The sequence below is a fragment of the Schistocerca serialis genome, chromosome 1 (assembly GCF_023864345.2).
Source record: "Schistocerca serialis cubense isolate TAMUIC-IGC-003099 chromosome 1, iqSchSeri2.2, whole genome shotgun sequence".
NCBI lineage: Eukaryota > Metazoa > Arthropoda > Insecta > Orthoptera > Acrididae > Schistocerca > Schistocerca serialis.
Window position 1 is genome coordinate 264,839,741 of NC_064638.1, and position 18,485 is coordinate 264,858,225.

Below are 18,485 nucleotides of genomic sequence, written 5' to 3' on the forward strand. Positions count from 1 at the left end.
AGCATTTCACATAAACTGAATTTTGACTTTGCTGTTGGCAGTAATGTTTAAAGAACTCAACATTAAATTACTAAAGCGATAAAATGGGTATCTTACACAGAACATGAGGATGTGAGGAATTACTCTTTATACAAGCAGTTTAATGAAAATGGAACGTATACTCTAACTAAATTGTGCCTTAAATAGAGAGTTTTAGCTGAATGTTCTGACCAGACGAAATTACAATCGTCCTGTCACAGCTGTGGGTTCTTTGACTGCTCTGGAAGATGACTCGTTGGAACTACAACATATGAAATATAAGTTCACTTTATTACAAGAAAAATAAAAAGAACTACTTAACTTGATACAATCCTTTGTCAGAAGAGTGCTTGATAATTTACTTCTCACATTGACTATTAGAGCATCAATCGAAACACTAATTAACAAACTCTTCTCTTGAAGTTCAAAGTTCAACATTTACAAAAGTACATTTCCATCTGCTGATAGTCTTGGCAATTACTGTACGTCACACGAGATTATAGTGTTTGTAGATTCCGAGACCACGTAAGCAATTCTAGAAAGATTTTAATATTGCTCATAGAGAACATTATTCGGATTAGTTCGTTGTGATAAAAATATTTTCAGTATTCATATAACCAGTTGACAGAAGGTATGGAGGACACAGAATACGTTTTCAGCAATATTTTCCTCCGCAGTTTTCAGCCTGCACCTCCGTTGCTCCGTCGTCCTCTACTGGGCACTACGAAACAAAAAGTAAAGCACAAAATTATTGAGGAGATACCTTATCGCAGTGTGCTGTGCACCCTGAAGAATTACGTGGACAACTGTTGAGTCACCTACAAAAAAGACCAGTAAATTTTTACATTTCCAGTTACTCCTCGACGATGTGTTATCGACAAGGTTTCTCGCGTTAGTGCTGGTCTCCGATAACTCCAACGGCAGTGCAAGTGCCCCATTCACAATTTATGATTGTATTGAGGTTACGGTCAATAAAGCGGTTACAGTCACTCATATAACGTCGATATGTGCCCCATAGGCAGTAAAAAATGCAGACGGCGAACCTAGGAGACATTCGTTATTAAGACATATTTTTTGCTTTATTATCCTCTTGGTGAGGGGCTGAGGCTCTTCTAGGCAACCAAACGGGTCGTTATCAGTGCGTCAGGTTCTGCTGCATACACTCTTATCGGCTTATGGAATGTGGCATTCTCTGTACGAGTAGCTACATAGAACGTGTGGGAACGAAGAGAAGATAAATTTCCGATCCAGCATTTGCACGAAGATGAAGTACTTACAAACCAATATCGCGGAACAAAGAGTTCGCGAATACTGCATAATAGAGGACATGTTCCTTTATTGGGCAAACTATTTTACAGACTCTCAAAGAGAATTTCAAATCCCCGTCTGACCATTCAAATTTAGGTTTTCTGTTATTTTCCTATATCGCTTAAGGCGGATATCGGTGCAGGGCCGATGTACCTCCACATCTTTCCCTAATCCGAGCCTGTGCCCCATCTCTAATGGCTAGACGCTCCTTCCTTTTTGGAATGAACTGACAGCTAGGATGAATGTAAACAACACAATACGCTGATCTGAAATTAACGTGTGTACGACACACACACACACACACACACACACACACACACACACACACACACACACACACTTCGCAACACAGTTGAAGGATGAATTTACTTGAAACGCTGTAATTGTCTCCCATTGCGACGCAGTAGTTTGAAATTTGACTCAGAGGTGACTACAAACTTCTTCTGTAATGTTGCGGAACAGTAACGACCTGTGACGTCACCCTCCGACTCGATGACGCTTCAAACAGCAATGCGTAGACACATGCGAAAAGTAGACCGGAACACAGATGCTCACGTGAGATGTGAGGTAGTTCAGTGATGAAACTTCTTGACAGATTAAAACTGTGAGCTGGACCGACACTCGAACTCGGGACCTTTGCCTTTCGCGGGCAAGTGCTCTACCAACTTAGCTACCTAAGCACGACTCACGACCCGTCATCACAGCTTCTCGGTCCGGCTCACAATCTGTCAGGAAGTTTCATATCAGCGCACACTCCGCTGCAGAGTGAAAATCTCATTCTAGGTTAATGATCTCAAATTGGCACCAAATTTCACCTAAGTTCTGCCTAAAGCCACCGTGAACATTGACACCGTGGGAAAGTCGTTACACCGTCTTTCATCCAAATTTCACCCCTTGTTTTGACGTCTCTGTGCTGGAGGTCAGAATCGCGATGCCCAGAGTTGAAATCACGTAGTTATCGGTGAACGAGGAAAGCATTTCAGACACACCGTCGCTCAGAATCAACACGGTCTTAGGTGGGGGCAAAAAGCACACCAGCGAATTCGCCCCTTTCTTTGGGCGTCGGTTCCCCACATTTTTCCGGTTGAAAACAACAGTTCTCAGTGTGATGACGTTTTCGACAGCCTTTGACACTGCTGACACGACCTCCAATCCATCTCCCTCCCTCCCCCAGACGACGATTCAACCCTTCTCTATGAACATCATTGGCCGGTAGCAACACTGAATGTAATCGCCCTTTTGGAATGAAATGTGATGGCAGTGTTTGCTCTGGTACACAGCGTTTAACCAGTAGTGGCCGTTCAACACCATTCGACAATATCTGAACGCAATCCGAAGCAGCAAGGGGTGCTTATACTTTTCGGTGCCCTTTGTTTGACAGTCTCCTGTAGCGTGGTGTGACATTGACACATGTAGTAGTAAAACAGCAAAACGTCCCTCTAAGAGCCTCTAGTTTGGTAACAGCCTTAGTGCTTCCTGCCCGTCTACGTCGAGTGTTTTAAAAACATGTTTCAGCAGACACGAGCTGTGACGAGAGTACTTGGCGCCTGCAGGCAAATGGTTCAAATGGCTCTGAGCACTATGGGACTTAACATCTACGGTCATCAGTCCCCTAGAACTTAGAACTACTTAAACCTAACTAACCTAAGGACAGCACACAACAGCCAGCCATCACGAGGCAGAGAAAATCCCTGACCCCGCCGGGAATCGAACCCGGAAACCCGGGCGTGGGAAGCGAGAACGCTACCGCACGACCACGAGATGCGGGCAAAGGCCTGCAGGCAGATTACACTGTTTTTCTATAGCCTGCTAACAGGCATTCAGAAGCAGAGGGGTGTCAATGAGTCTCGCCTGTATCTTTAAGTATGTATGCAACAATGAACAGAGATTTTCTGTCAGCCATTAGATGCAGCTTATTCTTTTTTTACAAAATGTACCCCACAAATACAACTTCTAAGCAGACCGGGGGCCTCATTTTTAACTGTCCTGGGCCTCTGACAGGCTTACTCCATCACTAGGTAATGTGTTGCGGTTTTGGTGTTTCCGCATTTTTTTTTTCCACCACCTGTACATGAACCAGACTGGCTACCGTTTCTCAAAGGCTGCACTCGTGGCCTCTAATTTACAACAGGCTGGGTTGGCCAGAGGTAACAGGAATCTATGTCGTCATTTGTCCTCATTTTCCTATCTGGTTCTCCTGAAGCCTTGTTGGAGATGTGGGGTGTCAGAAGTTCGACTTTCGCAGATGGTGGCCTACTTGTTCTATATCGTCTGCATATTGAATAAGTTTTCTTTCACACTCGACATGCGATCTTGTACCACGGCTTCCAGTTATCGTGCTGGCATGTGCATCCCCCCTTATGGCATTCTGTTAAACCAATGCAGGGCCACGTGTCACACTGGGCATTGCTTTGGTGCAGCTCTTTTATACCCTTTGAGAGAGATCCAGTCCCCGGATTATGAGCTATTTGCCTTTCTAAAGGAAATCTTAAATAGATGTTTCATGATCTATCTACAGTAATCTTCGGCTATTACTAACTTAAGTACTATTTCCTAATATTCAATTTGCTGTAATCTATTGGTAGCTCAGTTGGTCAGACAGAGACTATGGTACTATCATACATATTGGAGCATCAGCTTAGCATTAATGAATTCTTCTGGTATAGTTTTAAGTGAGTATCTAACGTCATGGTTCAACGTGCTCTTTAGTTAAGTTAGGTTCTGGGTTGATAGTACCTCCAATGGTTTTTTCGGTCAGTATCAGTGATTGTAGTTAGAAGTCGAAACGTAGTTCCTGCTAATTCACTGTTTGTACCATTAATCAGTAATGCATTACCTCGTAATTCTATCCTTACCATCCCTTAGGTTAACGACGCTCATAGCAATTTATAATAGCTATTTCAGGTGTGAATATAGAGTAGAGTCAATGCATGCTGGCCATTTGGAAGTAAGAGTGCAGTGCCAGGATCTCCATTTGGCATCCTACTGCATGTATCTGACCCAAAAATAGCAGTATCTGGCATGACTGTTTGGTAAGGACCATCTGGGTTAGGTATATTGTAACTCGATCTCCCTGGCACCAACGGATCTCAACCGGCGATATTAATACATAGATTTCTTCTTTGGAGCTCAGCATCATCTCCTACATCTTTACTTGCAAGTACTTTCCCAGCACTTGCACTTTACTGGAGAGGGGTGGTCTATGAAACATGCACAATGCACATTGACACCTGCTACTGGAAACTGAACCAGTGTATGAAGTCGTACTCTATCAGTGTTGATTCCTACTGTAATAACATTGTGGAGCAAAGACAGGCTCTACTGAGTCGGGTTAACTGTGTATTGTAGTTCCACTGTAAGCTCCTCCTGGACATTCGGTGGGCTGACCAAAAAAATGTTTCGAGGGTAGTAGTGCACGACTCACTTGGTCCACCAAGTACTGCATGGTGTGTTGCCTTTTGTAGCGCTGTTACCTCCACCCTAATAGCATACCGCATACTATTAGCTAGCAACCACAGAAGTCTTACCACTACTACTTTGGCAGCTGATATATCCAGTTGCGTCTGTATCATATTCAGATATTGACTCATCACCCCACGGTTGCTTTCACATATGTCGTCATTTCTGCTGTAAGTCCCCTCAAAGCACATTGCCTGCAATATAAGTTCGCACTTCGGTTGTTCTATGCGATATGCTACTTTTACTGCGCGGCAGGCAGTTGTTTCACTTCATGAAACATTTAATTAATTCTGAAGATCTGCGCGTCGCCTGATTCCCTCAGTTTGGACAATGCTTCTTCACTTTTTCGGCGGATTTCCGAGTTTTGGTCCGTCCTGCTCTCTATGCTCTGAACTAACATTTATTGCACGATAGTGAAATCGTTCGTGAAATTATATTTAATTGAATTTCTGGTAAAAAATCGACAATCTCTCATAGCTGACATTCTTTTTCCGTTGATGTACGACATTTCTTCTGCGCATTCTCGTTGCCCTTTTCAGTTTGCCCACATTTATTCGTTTTGCTGACCGGTTGATCATGGCTTTCGGATCTCTTTGTCTTTTGGTTAAGTTTCCTGTCTACTGTTTGCTTCTCATCTTCCTTAGTTTCAGTTGTCCAACATTTGAATACAAAGCCACACCACTCCCACAAGAGGATTATTAACCGTCGACATTTCGTTCCACTTTCTTTTGCCGCTCGCTGTTAGGCCGTTTCACATTTTCGTTGGTTCCTACAACTACTGTATGTGTAAAAATTCTCCTCACGTGGGAAATGTTCATTAAACGCTCTCCTCTCTCACATAATAAATGGATGAACAACAACGCCAAGTAGTCAAAGATGCCAATATTACACATGATGTGCAGAATCACGAATCTGAGTAAGAACGCATCTAACGAAATGTTTTTTTCCTATTGATTCAGACCTGTCCACTGCCTCGCCATATCACAAGCACGATTCAAATCACTGTAAAGACTCTAATCAGTAGACTATCCATTGCTAAATTTTGCCTTAATTATTACTTTTAAACAACGCTCGGTCATTGTCTATTGCTTCCCTTCACATCCCTCAATACTCAGCCTATTTCTTTCTCCTTATGCATAACTAAGCGCAACTCTCACATATCTGTGCTGAGTGGCCATACTGTCCACATGTTCCACAAAATAAATGCTTTTATCGATTACATGGCTTGCTGTACTCAGTCAAATGACACTGAGTGCACCTAGTAGGACGCAGACTATCTGCTCCTCGCGAGTTCCCCTTGAACTGGCACAAATCCGGTAAAGCAGTGTCCTGTTCCAGCCTCAGTCGAAATACGGGATATTGTGACATATTCCTATCGCTAACGCACACACGAGTGTCCGAAAGCTAGTCCCCAAAAATTCCTACAACTTTAATCTAGTTCCCTGAACACAATTCTTCCAAAAGCAACGCCGAAACGATTACAACAATAGCCCCTAAAACTTTTCAGCGGTGAATCAGGATAACGATGGTAACAATGGACTTCACTCAACAACCTTTCCTGTCAAAAAGTAGAAATTAGTAAAGCACAGGCAACTTAATCAGTTATTTGTTTGGTTGACTCTAATTATTATTAAGGTGCTACACATCATCTTCTGCTCTAAAGAACAAGGAAAGGAAATGGCTAAAATGCTTGAAATTTTAGAGGACTACATATCAGGAGTCGTCAATGAAGGTTCTAAAAAATTGTCAAAAAAGTCTTATTTTGGTGACTTATAAGGCGACTGTGTACGTCACAAAGCTGCCACGGCTGCGAATCCTGACAGGGTCGCCAAGATCGTGAGTTAAACTACTGTCGGGTAGTCAGCATACCCCTCTAATGCTAGTGAGACTCATAACTGTTCCCTAATCAGTAAACAAATCACTCCAGCCATAAAATCATGTGAAATTAACTTATCAAAAGTCGCACAACGGAAATTACTGCAGTCTGGGTTGACAATAGGGGTGGCTCTAACAAGCACGACAACATGGGTCCATAGCTCAGACAGATATATTAAAGAAGAGTTTCATCAAGTTCCAGAAGGAAACTAAAGGTCGCAATCAAGTTCAATTTATTAAAATTCAACAGTTCATTAACATTCGTGTAATGAAGTTACATACAGAATGCCCAGTGATTCAGTGAGATTACAAAAATACCGGGCATGAGTGGGTGGAAAAAAGATTGCGAATAAAATGATCAATAGTTCTCACGTAGACACAAATGGTTGTGAATACAACTAATCGATAGGTCTGAAAAACAGACCAGAAATAAACGACCCAGAAAGTTATATGCAAGCACCTGTTCCCTCGCATAAGCGCGCTGTACATCAGGTGAACTGCCACTGTGAATTCAGTTAAGCCAAACCAATCAGGAAGTAAGCAAATTCGCTGTCCCCTTGTCACGACGTGTGCAGTTGCTGCACATTCTCACCATACTGGTATTCAATAGATGTATATTGTATTGGCTGCTGCGGACTCTGCCTCTGGCCACGGGACCTGTGAGCGTTTTGCGACAGAGTCCTAAGACGGAGGAGATGATGGCCGCTGGGCTATCAGAGACGAAGAGATCTCTGTGCCCGCCTAAGATGAAATGTTCTCTCTGCCCGTCCAAGACGAAGTGTGTCTGGTCGCCAGTGGCGTACCGAACATAACTGACGCCCGAGGCACGACACCTTATTGGCGCCTCCCCTCCCCACCCCCACCGTCCCACATCGGTGCCAGTGGCACAACAGTTTATTGACCCTCTCCTCCTCAGCGCCAGGGGCACGACGCTAAAGCGCCACCCTGTCCAGAAACACATGTAGTAATATAAAATATAGAATGTACTCCAATAATAAAAATATGTTTCTCGGAAAATCTTATTTATTTGGAGACCGCTGCCGTTCGCTATTACAAATTTAAGCGCCAAAGCTACAGGTATAGGGAGAGATATTCAAATACAGAGATATGTAAACAGGTTGAATACGGCGCTGCGGTCGGCAACGTCTAATAAGACAAGGGTCTGACGCTGTTGTTAGATCGGTTACTGCTGCTACAATGCCAGGTTATCAAGATTTAAGTGAGTTTGGACGTGGTGTTACAGCTGGCGCACGAGCTATGAGACACAGCATCTCCGAGATAGCGATGAAGTGGGGATTTTCAAAACACCAAATCTCCGACATTGCTGCGACCGGAAAAAGATCCTGCAGAACGGGACCAACGACGACTGAAGAGAACGGTTCAACGTGACACAAGACCGACCCTTCCGCAAACTGTTACAGATTTCAATGCTCGGCCATCAACAAGTGTCAGCATGCGAACCATTCAACGGAACATCATCGATATGGGCTTTCAGAGCCGAAGGCATACTCGTGTACCCTCGATGACTGCTCGACACAAAGCTTTACGCCTCACCAGGGTTCGTCAACACCGACATTGGGCTGTTGATGAGTGGAAAAATGTTGCCTGGTGACGAGTCTCGTTTCAGATTGTATCGAGCGGATGGACGTGTAAGAGTATGGAGAACCTCATGAATCCATGGACCCTGCATGTCAGCAGTGGACTGTTCAAGCTGGTGGAGGCTCTGTAATGGTGTGGGGTGTGTGCAGTTGGAGTGGTATGGCACCCCTGATACGACTAGATATGACTCTCAGAGGTGGCACGTACGTAAGCATCCTGTCTGATCACCTGCATCCATTCAGGTCTATTGCGCATTCCGACGGACATGGGCAATCCCAACAGGACAATGCGACACCACACACGTCTAGAATTGCTACAGAGTGGCTCCAGGAAAACACTTCTGAGTTTTAACACCTCCGCTGGCCACCAAACTCGGCATTGCCGGATTCATGGTGTTAGTTCCCTGCAGCACTAGTTCAGACATTGGTCGAATCCAAAACCACGTCGTGTTGCTGCACGTCTGTGTCCTCACAGGAGCCTTCCCGAGATTAGGCATCGTAGCATCGTACCAGTTTCTTTAGCTTTTCATTGTAGAAACTGTGCTGCCTTTCCCAATGTCGGAAACTCTCTAGCCATTATGCAAACGACTGCGAGTTCAAACGAAGGAAAAGTTCCGAAATAAATTACCAAAATCGCATCTCTTACGTATTTCGATCTGATTAACCAGTGAGATTAACTGTATACAATACGGGGGCAGAAGATAGGCGTTCTTTCCCGACAAGTGCGTGAAATTCCATCCTGGCACAATGACAGGGAAGCCAGATCCATACACGCGAGCCCCTCCTCCGATCACCAAATAATTTTCGCGAGTGAACGAGCGTTTGTTTTACAAATTTGATTATGAACACCGAGATTCCTCCTTCCCCACTACAGCGACGTTTTCCACTATCATAGCATGTCGTTTTTGTCTCCTTCCATAGATCCGTATTTGTTTAAAAGACTTCCGTATATGTCTGAAAAGAATTGCAAAGTGTCCGGGCGGCCCCTGATGTTTCACAATCTCATAATTTTGCCAGGACGCTCTCCCTTCTTACGTCCTCCTTCTAAATGGCTCTGCCCTTCAGTCCAGGGCGGTGGCGACCACTTCTGTACTCAGCGCCTGCAGAAAGCAACACATTTATATCCCAGTATCGCACCCCTGCGCAGAAATGTCCCACGGCAGTTCGCTTAACATGCTGGCAGAAAGAATGGACGCCGGAGAGTAAAAAGACGTAACAGAAACTAAAGGGATTCGCAGTCATTGTAATAAAAAGCGAATTTTGTTTTTCAAGGCTTTTAATTCTGAAGTGTGATTTACTATTAATTGGTGGCCTCTGTTGAAGTCAGATTTTGGCTATAACCTATGAGAATAGTGTAATAATGGTATAAGAAATTGTCATATTTATACAATTTTAAGACATTTTAATATGTTGATAATGACACTCATAGCTATACTAGTAATCTGTAAACTGTTGCCGGCCGGGGTGGCCGAGCGGCTCTAGGCGCTACAGTCTGGAACCGCGAGACCGCTACGGTCGCAGGTTCGAATCCTGCCTCGCGCATGGATGTGTGTGATGTCCATAGGTTAGTTATGTTTAAGTAGTTCTAAGTTCTAGGGGACTGATGACCTCAGAAGTTAAGTCCCATAGTGCTCAGAGCCATTTGAATTTTTTTGTAAACTGTTTACAAATGAATACATCAAACGAAATCAAACAACACTTACTTGTTCAGCGATCTAATAACAATTAATATTTAACATATTCCTAGCCTTATGGAGACATTGCATTTTTTCAGTACCGCTTCCTCTTCATATTGAAATTTTGCCTTCGACATTTTCTTCTTAGCTGTAGCTCCACATGATCTCTTTTTAGAGACCGACAGTAGTCCCATAATTCCTTCGTCCCACCTTCCTTGATAACATGATTCTATTTCTTTCATGTTTTGATGAGCCTTTTCTCCATGTTCTTAGCTAACATCTCCAAGATTGTCAGAGAAGAAGTCTAGATGACTGTGAAGAAAATGGATTTTAAGACTCATATTTCATCCTATATATTTCAGAGCTGTCAACACATTTTACAACATGACTTGAAATTTGGATGTTTCTTATTCCCTAAGAAACTCTCAACCGTATTCTTAGATCCTGTCGAAGCCAGTCATTCTTCTTGTATTTAGTAAATTTTCAGTTACTTAATCTTTCATCAAATTTCTAATGTTCTATCCCACAAATATTCCTTCTTTAAGTTTAGCCGCAGACAGAAAAGAAAATTTTGAACTTATATATTTAAAAGAGTAAACAATCTTAGGCAATGCTTTGACGAATAGTTTCATGATCCCAGTTTAATATGAAGAGGCGGCAAGATGATTTTCTCTCGTTTCACCAAAAACTCTCTTATCTCATTTTCTCTCCTAGGATTCATTGGTGTTTTGTTAGGCCACTCTATTCGACTCCAACGCGATTCACGGGCACGATTACCCCAGAGGCACAGGAAACTAGGATAAATCGTAAATCCTGCAGCAATCCTATCACTTTCACGTCTCCACATACAACTCATTGATGTTTCGAATAGGTTCGTGCTTCAGTATAATCTCCATATTTTCACAGGTTTAAGTACACAGAATATGCTATTAGAACTGAGCCATGTATATTTCCAGTGTTAAAAAGCACTGCCTTGAGGCTTCTTTTATGAGAATCTATAAATAGACTCATTCATTCGTGTTGTATGTAACACCATATCTTGATAACACACCTTCAGTGGTCTTACAATAAACAGGAGAGACTTCTACAGTGATGCACTCACGAAATTTGTATTTTTTTGATCGAAACCAGCACGATGTTGTGCCGGGGGTAAGTAAATGTTTCTTCTTTAACTGAGACCCCAAAAATTGTGTTGCTTCTTTTTAGAGAGGCAGATGTCTTACCACGTCATTCAGTTCTTCTCGTGTAAACTGCTCTGATTGTCCTTTTGTGGACGTGGAGTCATAATCAGGATCTGAAGTTTCATTTGACGATGATGATGAAGATTTTTAAGTAATGGGGGGGGGGGGGGGGGTTCAGACACGGAAATGTTAGGACCATGTGCTATGGGTCTAATGACTCATTTTAGATTTGGATAGACAATCATGCATGTCAACTTTCACGATACAAAAATAACAATAATCTACATAGTATTCTTGTTATTTCCATACAACTGGAATACCGAATGGTAAATCTTCATTCTTGCTTTGTGTCAATTTTTTCAAACCTGCAACACATATATGACAGACAATGTGTCGTACAAAAGTTTTGTCCTGGTCTCCTACTTTTGTTCCCAAGTAAGATCCGTACACTTTTGTGACAAATGAAATTATTTTCCTTCCCTTGCGTTTGAGAGTCAGAGAACCGCAGACGTAACAAAACTCATCAGGGCAATTCACGCATGATCTTCTTGATGAAGTCGCCGTTATTAGGCTGATAACGTGGTAACGTCGGTATGTACAAATTTCACTTCAAATTTATACTCAAATGACTGTGATGAATTTGTGTAGTCATAGACAACAACTCGAGAAGTATCGGTCTTTTCACAGTCTATCAGGCTGAAGCACTTTACGACCTATTGCAGTATAAATTATGTGGGCAATTTAAAAGTAGGAAACCCTAGGAATTACGTGAAAACTGTGAGTATTATAAGAAAACAGATTGCATTTTCGTAAACAATTCAAAGGTCATTCTGCTTGACCAACTTTAATGTAAATCACCGAAACATCGTAGCCGTGTGTAACTCGTGCTTGCATGCATATGTAAGTGGACTATACCTACTATGAATTTTATGGAGGTCTCCAAATTTAAGGCACGATTCTCATTCAAACGAGCAAAAAAAATAGGAAAAATGTGGAATTTTTTTTCAGACAATGAAAAGACAGACATAGGATCTATTTGGAGATTATGATTTATGATACTACGAACTCTATCTTAAATTTCCAGTACAAAAACAAAATAAAAATGTCGCCCATAATTACGGTCTGATCAAGGGTCTGCGAGTTTGACGTATGCGTACTGCGTGCAGTGTAGCTCCTGAGGAGTTATCTGACATAAAAATAACATGAGTCGATACTAAATTAAATTTATGGGAGCTTATACGTAACCACAACATTATATTTAACGATAGGGTGCTAAGCCCAATTTTGATATTGATTTTTGGGGGTTTGCTTCACTCTTTTCAAAAAGTGGTTAATGTTAACAAATATCATATATAATAAGTATAAGCTCCCAAGAAATATCTCTACTTTTCAGGGTCAAAGGTAGAAGTTAATAGGTTGAACGGTTTTTGTGTTGCACGCAGTTTTGAAAAATCGTTTCTCAAGAAAAACCTGTTTAAAGCTTTGGAAAACTTTTATACGTGTTAGTTCAATTTGTATAAAACTTGTATGTTATTATGTATTTATGATGTCGCTTAACACGAATCAGAAGCTAGCTTTTCGAAATTCAAAATGGATAATCCTGTCTGGTGGACCAAGAAATATGTTTTGACAAAAATGTGAACAAAAATAAAGTGTCTTCGTTACTTAAGTTTAGTCTACAATTCCAGGACCGTCTATCAACCTTTCCTCTAATGCGAAGAGAGCAATTCCCTCGTTCTTCTTGACGAGAAAAGCCAAGCTCACCATGCTGGATATGCTGTGTTAAGCATTGCTCGTCAGCTTTTTCGGTGAATATGTTTGCATGCATAGTGGAATACACATCATTTTGTTGTACCTGTGTCACGGGACCACAAATTTTGAACCTGAGCCGGGCATCTCGGGCTGAGGGATTCCCTGGGTTGCCGTGACAGTGCTTCGAACAATAGGCTGTAGAAACTTTCGTAACGCACGGATTAAAAACCCTTTTCGTCCCAACATTATAGACACAAACACCTTTCAAAAAATGCAGTTATAAAACCGAATATTCGATGATTTTTAATATGAACCTGGACTTAAACAATTGAATGGTTCAAATGGCTCTGAGCACTATGCGACTTATCTTATGAGGTCCTCAGTCGCCTAGAACTTCGAACCAATTAAACCTAACTTACCTAAGGACATCACACACATCGATGCCCGACACAGGATTCGAGCCTGCGACCGTAGCGGTCGCTCGGTTCCAGACCGTAGCGCGTAGAACCGCAATTGAATGGTAATCAGGTTCTGTGTTAATTTTTTAAAACTGCGATGTAAAAAATTACTTATTTCTTTTGTAGGAGTAAAGTCTACTGGTGACCGTCTTATGCAGAAATTAAGTTGTTTATGCTGCATTACAGAGTTACCTGCTGACTTAAATCACGGCCTTATGAAATCCATAATTCAGCAAGCCGTGAGACTGCGTGAAAGATAAATGAAGGTACTGTAAGTAGGCTGTTTAGGTTTTTATGTTGGTAACGTCACCTAGCGCTCTGTATGAAAATTACTGGCTGTACTGTGTGCAGTCTGTGGCTGGTTGGCATTGTTGGAATATCCGCCATTCTAGTGTTGGGCAGTTCGATGTGAACAGCGCGTAGCGTTGCGCAGTTGGAGGTGAGCCGCCAGCAGTGGTGGATCTGGGGAGAGAGATGGTGGAGTTTTGAGAGCGGACGATCTGGACGTGTGTCCATCAGAGAGAGTAAATTTGTAAGACTGGATGTCATGAACTGATATATATATATATATATATATATATATATATATATATATATATATTATGACTTTTGAACACTATTAAGGTAAATACATTGTTTGTTCTCTATCAAAATCTTTCATTTGCTAATTATGCCTATGAGTAGTTAGTGCCTTCAGTAGTTTGAATCTTTTATTTGGCTGGCAGTATTGGCGCTCGCTGTATTGCAGTAGTTCGAGTAATGAAGATTTTTGTGGGGTAAGTGATTCATGAAAGGTATAGGTTATTGTTAGTCGGGGCCATTCTTTTGTAGGGATTATTGAAAGTCATATTGCGTCGTGCTAAAAATATTGTGTGTCAGTTTAGTTATGATCAGAATAAGTAAAGAGAGAAATGTCTGAGTACGTTCAGTTTTGCTCAGCTGTTTGAAAATCAAATAACGTAAGGAGTTTACCAGCACAGCCATTCATAAATTTTTCTAAGGGGATGTTTCATAGTACTAACGTTGTAAAACAGCTGGTACTGAGAAAGTCAGCCATAACCGACCCACATACTTCCTGTACGTAATTCCATAGTGTTGCAAAATTCTTGAACAGATTGACGCCATCGAAAAAAATGTTAAAATGTGTGTGAAATCTTATGGGACTTAACTGCTAAGGTCATCAGTACCTAAGCTTATACACTACTTAACCTAAATTATTCTAATGACAAACACACACACACACCCATGCTCGAGGGAGGACTCGAACTTCCGCCGGGACCAGCCGCACAGTCAATGACTCCAGCGCCTAGACCGCTCGGCTAGTCCCGCGCGGCCGATGATATCGATGTAGGCCCTGTAAAATGGTAATTTCGTTGTATCTGCCTTTCATCGAACTTCAGTCCAAGCCTCTATAAGTGATTACATTGTGCCTGTATCGGTTGGGTGGAGCTTTTTCTTTTTTGGGGGAGCCAGGGGGGAGGAGGGTGGGTGGGAGATGCTCCTGTGTCAACAGACGCGGCGAGTGAGCCCGCGGCCGGCACTGTGTGGTGCGGCGGGGAGAAGTGGCGGCTCAGCGGTCGTCCGCCACCAGGAGAGGCCCTCCACGGCGGAAGAGCTCCAGCCGCGGCACTTTTGACGGCCCGCGGCTTCCCGGCGTCGCTAATTGGTGCTTGTCCTCGCCGAGCCGCAAGTAATGGCCAATTAGCAGTAATCTCGCGGCACACACAGGCACCGATGCCGCAACCTCAAGTCCGAGATCTGCGTGTCGGGTCGTGCCGTGGCGCGACTGCGGTGTAGGCGAATGTTAGCCGCGTAACAAAAAGGCCGGCGCCGAATGTCCGTTGTCCTTCAGTACGTTACACACTTCTCTGCGTACCGCTAGCAGCGATGGAGACGTTTATGCCACCGAATCCCAGCCTAAGGGGTCAGTTGTGATGGTTCGACGTAGATATCGTGACTGCTTTAAAGTATATTTGTTTTTAAGATAACAACTATCAATATATTACGGTAGAATCCACTACAAGCTCGCCTGACAAAACATTACTCATCCCTAGAGAAAAAATTACACTACTGGCCATTAAAATTGCTACACCACGAAATTTAACAGACAGAAGAAAGATGCTGTGGTATGCAAATTATTAGCTTTTCAGATAATTCACAGAAGGCTGGCGCCGGTGGCAACATCTACAACGTGCTGACATGAGGAATGTTTCCAACCGATTTCTCATACACAAACAGTAGTCGACCGACTTTGCCTGGTGAAACTTTGTTGTGATGCCTCGTGAAAGGAGGAGAAATGCGTACGATCACGTTTCCGACTTTGATAAAGGTCGGATTGTAGCCCATCGCGATTGTGGTTCATCGTATCGCAACATTGCTGTTCGCGTTGGTGGAGATCCAATGACTGTTAGCGGAATATGGAATCGGTGGGTTCAGGAGGGTAATACGGAACGCCGTGCGGGATCCCAGTGGCCTCGTATCACTAGCAGTCGAGATGACAACCATCTTATCCGCATGGCTGTAACGGATCGTGCAGCTACGTCTCGATCCCTGAGTCAACAGATGGGGACGTTTGCAAAACAACAACCATCTGCACGAACAGTTCGACGTTTGCAGCAGCATGGACTATCAGCTCGGAGACCATGGCTGCGGTTACCTTTGACGTTGCATCACAGACAGGAGCGCCTGCGATGGTGTACTCAACGACGGACCTGGGTGCACCAATGGCAAAACGTAATTTTTTCGGATGAATCCAGGTTCTGTTTGTAGCATCACGATGGTCGCATCCGTGTTTGGCGAAATCGCGGTGAACGCACATGGGAAGCGTGTATTCGTCATCGCCATATTGGCGTATCACCCGGCGTGATGGAATGGGGTGCCACTGGTTACACGTCTCGGTCACCTCTTGTTCGCATTGACGGCACTTTGAACAGTGGACGTTACATTTCAGATGTGTTACGACCCGTGGCTCTACCCTTCATTAAATCCCTGCGAAACCTACATTTCAGCAGGATAATGCACGACCGCATGTTGCAGATCCTGTACGGGCCTTTCTGGATACAGAAAATGTTCCACTGCTCCCCTGGCCAGCACATTTTCCAGATCTCTCACCAATTGAAAACGTCTGGTCCATGATGGCCGAGCAACTGGCTCGTCACAATACGCCAGTCACTACTCTTGATGAACTGTGGTATCGTGTTGAAGCTGCATGGGCAGCTGTACCTGTGCACGCCATCCAAGCTCTGTTTGACTCAATGCCCAGGCGTATCAAGGCCGTTATTACGGCCAAAGGGTACTGATTTCTCAGAATCAATGCACCCAAATTGCGTGAAAATGTAATCACATGCCAGTTCTAGTATAATATATTTGTCCAATGAATACCCGTTTATCATCTGCATTTCTTCTTGGTGTAGCAATTTTAATGGCCAGTAGTGTGCAAGCATTATTCAGTGTCATGTAATTCCGCCGCTCAACTCGATAACTGCCAGGATTCGGCTAGAAACTGAATCTACAAGATTGTGCAAGTACGTCGCTTCCAGGGTAAGCCACTCGCTGGCGGTCTGATAGCACAGTTCCACCAAACTGCGGGGACGCTGATATCGCGTTTTACCCCTTGTCCCAGCATGTCCCACTGATCTTCTGTGGGATTCAAGACACGTGGTGTTGCAGCCCGCCGGCCACTGTGGCTCAGCGGATCTAGGCGCCGGGTCTCGCAGTGTATTTTACACTAAATTCTTCTAGAATCTTCATATGGAAATGATGCTCTAAGCCCGCCCCCCGCCCCCCCTCTTTTCTAACTCCGACTTTTGCTCTTGCACATGAATTAAGAATAAACGCGAACTGACTGTACTCGACCCTGCAAGTGGAGTAGAAAAGAGTTTGGCACCTGCAATAATTTAATTTGATATTAATTAATTTGATAAAGGAAAGTTTCATTAACGTAGTGAAAAATGAAAGGGTGGCTCTACCGATCAACAGAATGAAAGTTCTGTCCAAAATAACAATTTGATTTATTATGACTAACTCAAAATAATAAACAAAACACATGAAACATCTACAATACGTTAAAATGGATACTCAAACAACTGCTGTGAATGTGAAGTTGTCCATTGCGACATTTATGACCAAGTGGTATGTGGAGCCGCAGAAGTGGCCGAGCGGTTCTAGGCGCTACAGTCTGGAACCTCGAGACCGCTACGGTCGCAGGTTCGAATCCTGCCTCGGGCATGGATGTGTGTGATGTCCTTAGGTTAGTTAGGTTTAAGTACTTCTAAGTTATATGGGACTGATGACCTCAGAAGTTAAGTCCCATAGTGCTCAGAGCCATTTGAACCATTTTTGATATGTGGAGCCAAATCTTATATAAAGTACTTTGGTTCAAATGATATTCTGTAAATAAATCCACTCACAGAAGTTTGTAGTTTTAGGACATTTGTTTGAATCCCAAATAGCTTTGAACTGCAGTGGCACGAGCCAGTTTGAACATGGCGACTTGAGAAAGACAAAGTCCACTTAATCTCTCGTAGAAACCTTTATGCTCAGGTCTTTCGAAACAGAACGTAATTATTTATAAAAGGAAACGTCATCACATGTGGACGGCTGTTTAAATAAACGCAAAACCATATGTCCCGTAAGTAATTCTATATTCGAAACTAGTGGTCCCATTGCTACTCAAACCATACTATATCCTCCTCTGACCGCTGTCAGTGTGTAATTACGCCCGCTGTACTACGCTCTCAGAGGCCGTTTTAAGCGTACCGCCGTTACTCCACTTGGTAGTAGACCCATCTCACTTCACGCTAGTGCATACACTTTTTCTGAATTAACCAATAAGTATGATATTTTCATTGCTAGATACGCGCTCATGGGCCAACTTCCGATGAAAAAGTTCCGTCTAAAATCATTAATCAAAAATTACGAAAATAGTCGTATAATTGTAACAAAGAAAAAGATACATTATAAGGTAATGTATAAGTTTCCTAGTTAATCCACACTGCTTTCCTGCTGATTTCATTAGGGCATCAGTTCTGCGTAACATGTGCCATTTTTAAATCTTAGGAGTTGCTTAAACAATAAGAACGCAATACTACAACTGCAAAATGCACATATAAACTTTTAACGATATGAAATAATTCCTCCTACTACAGCTATCGCAGAACT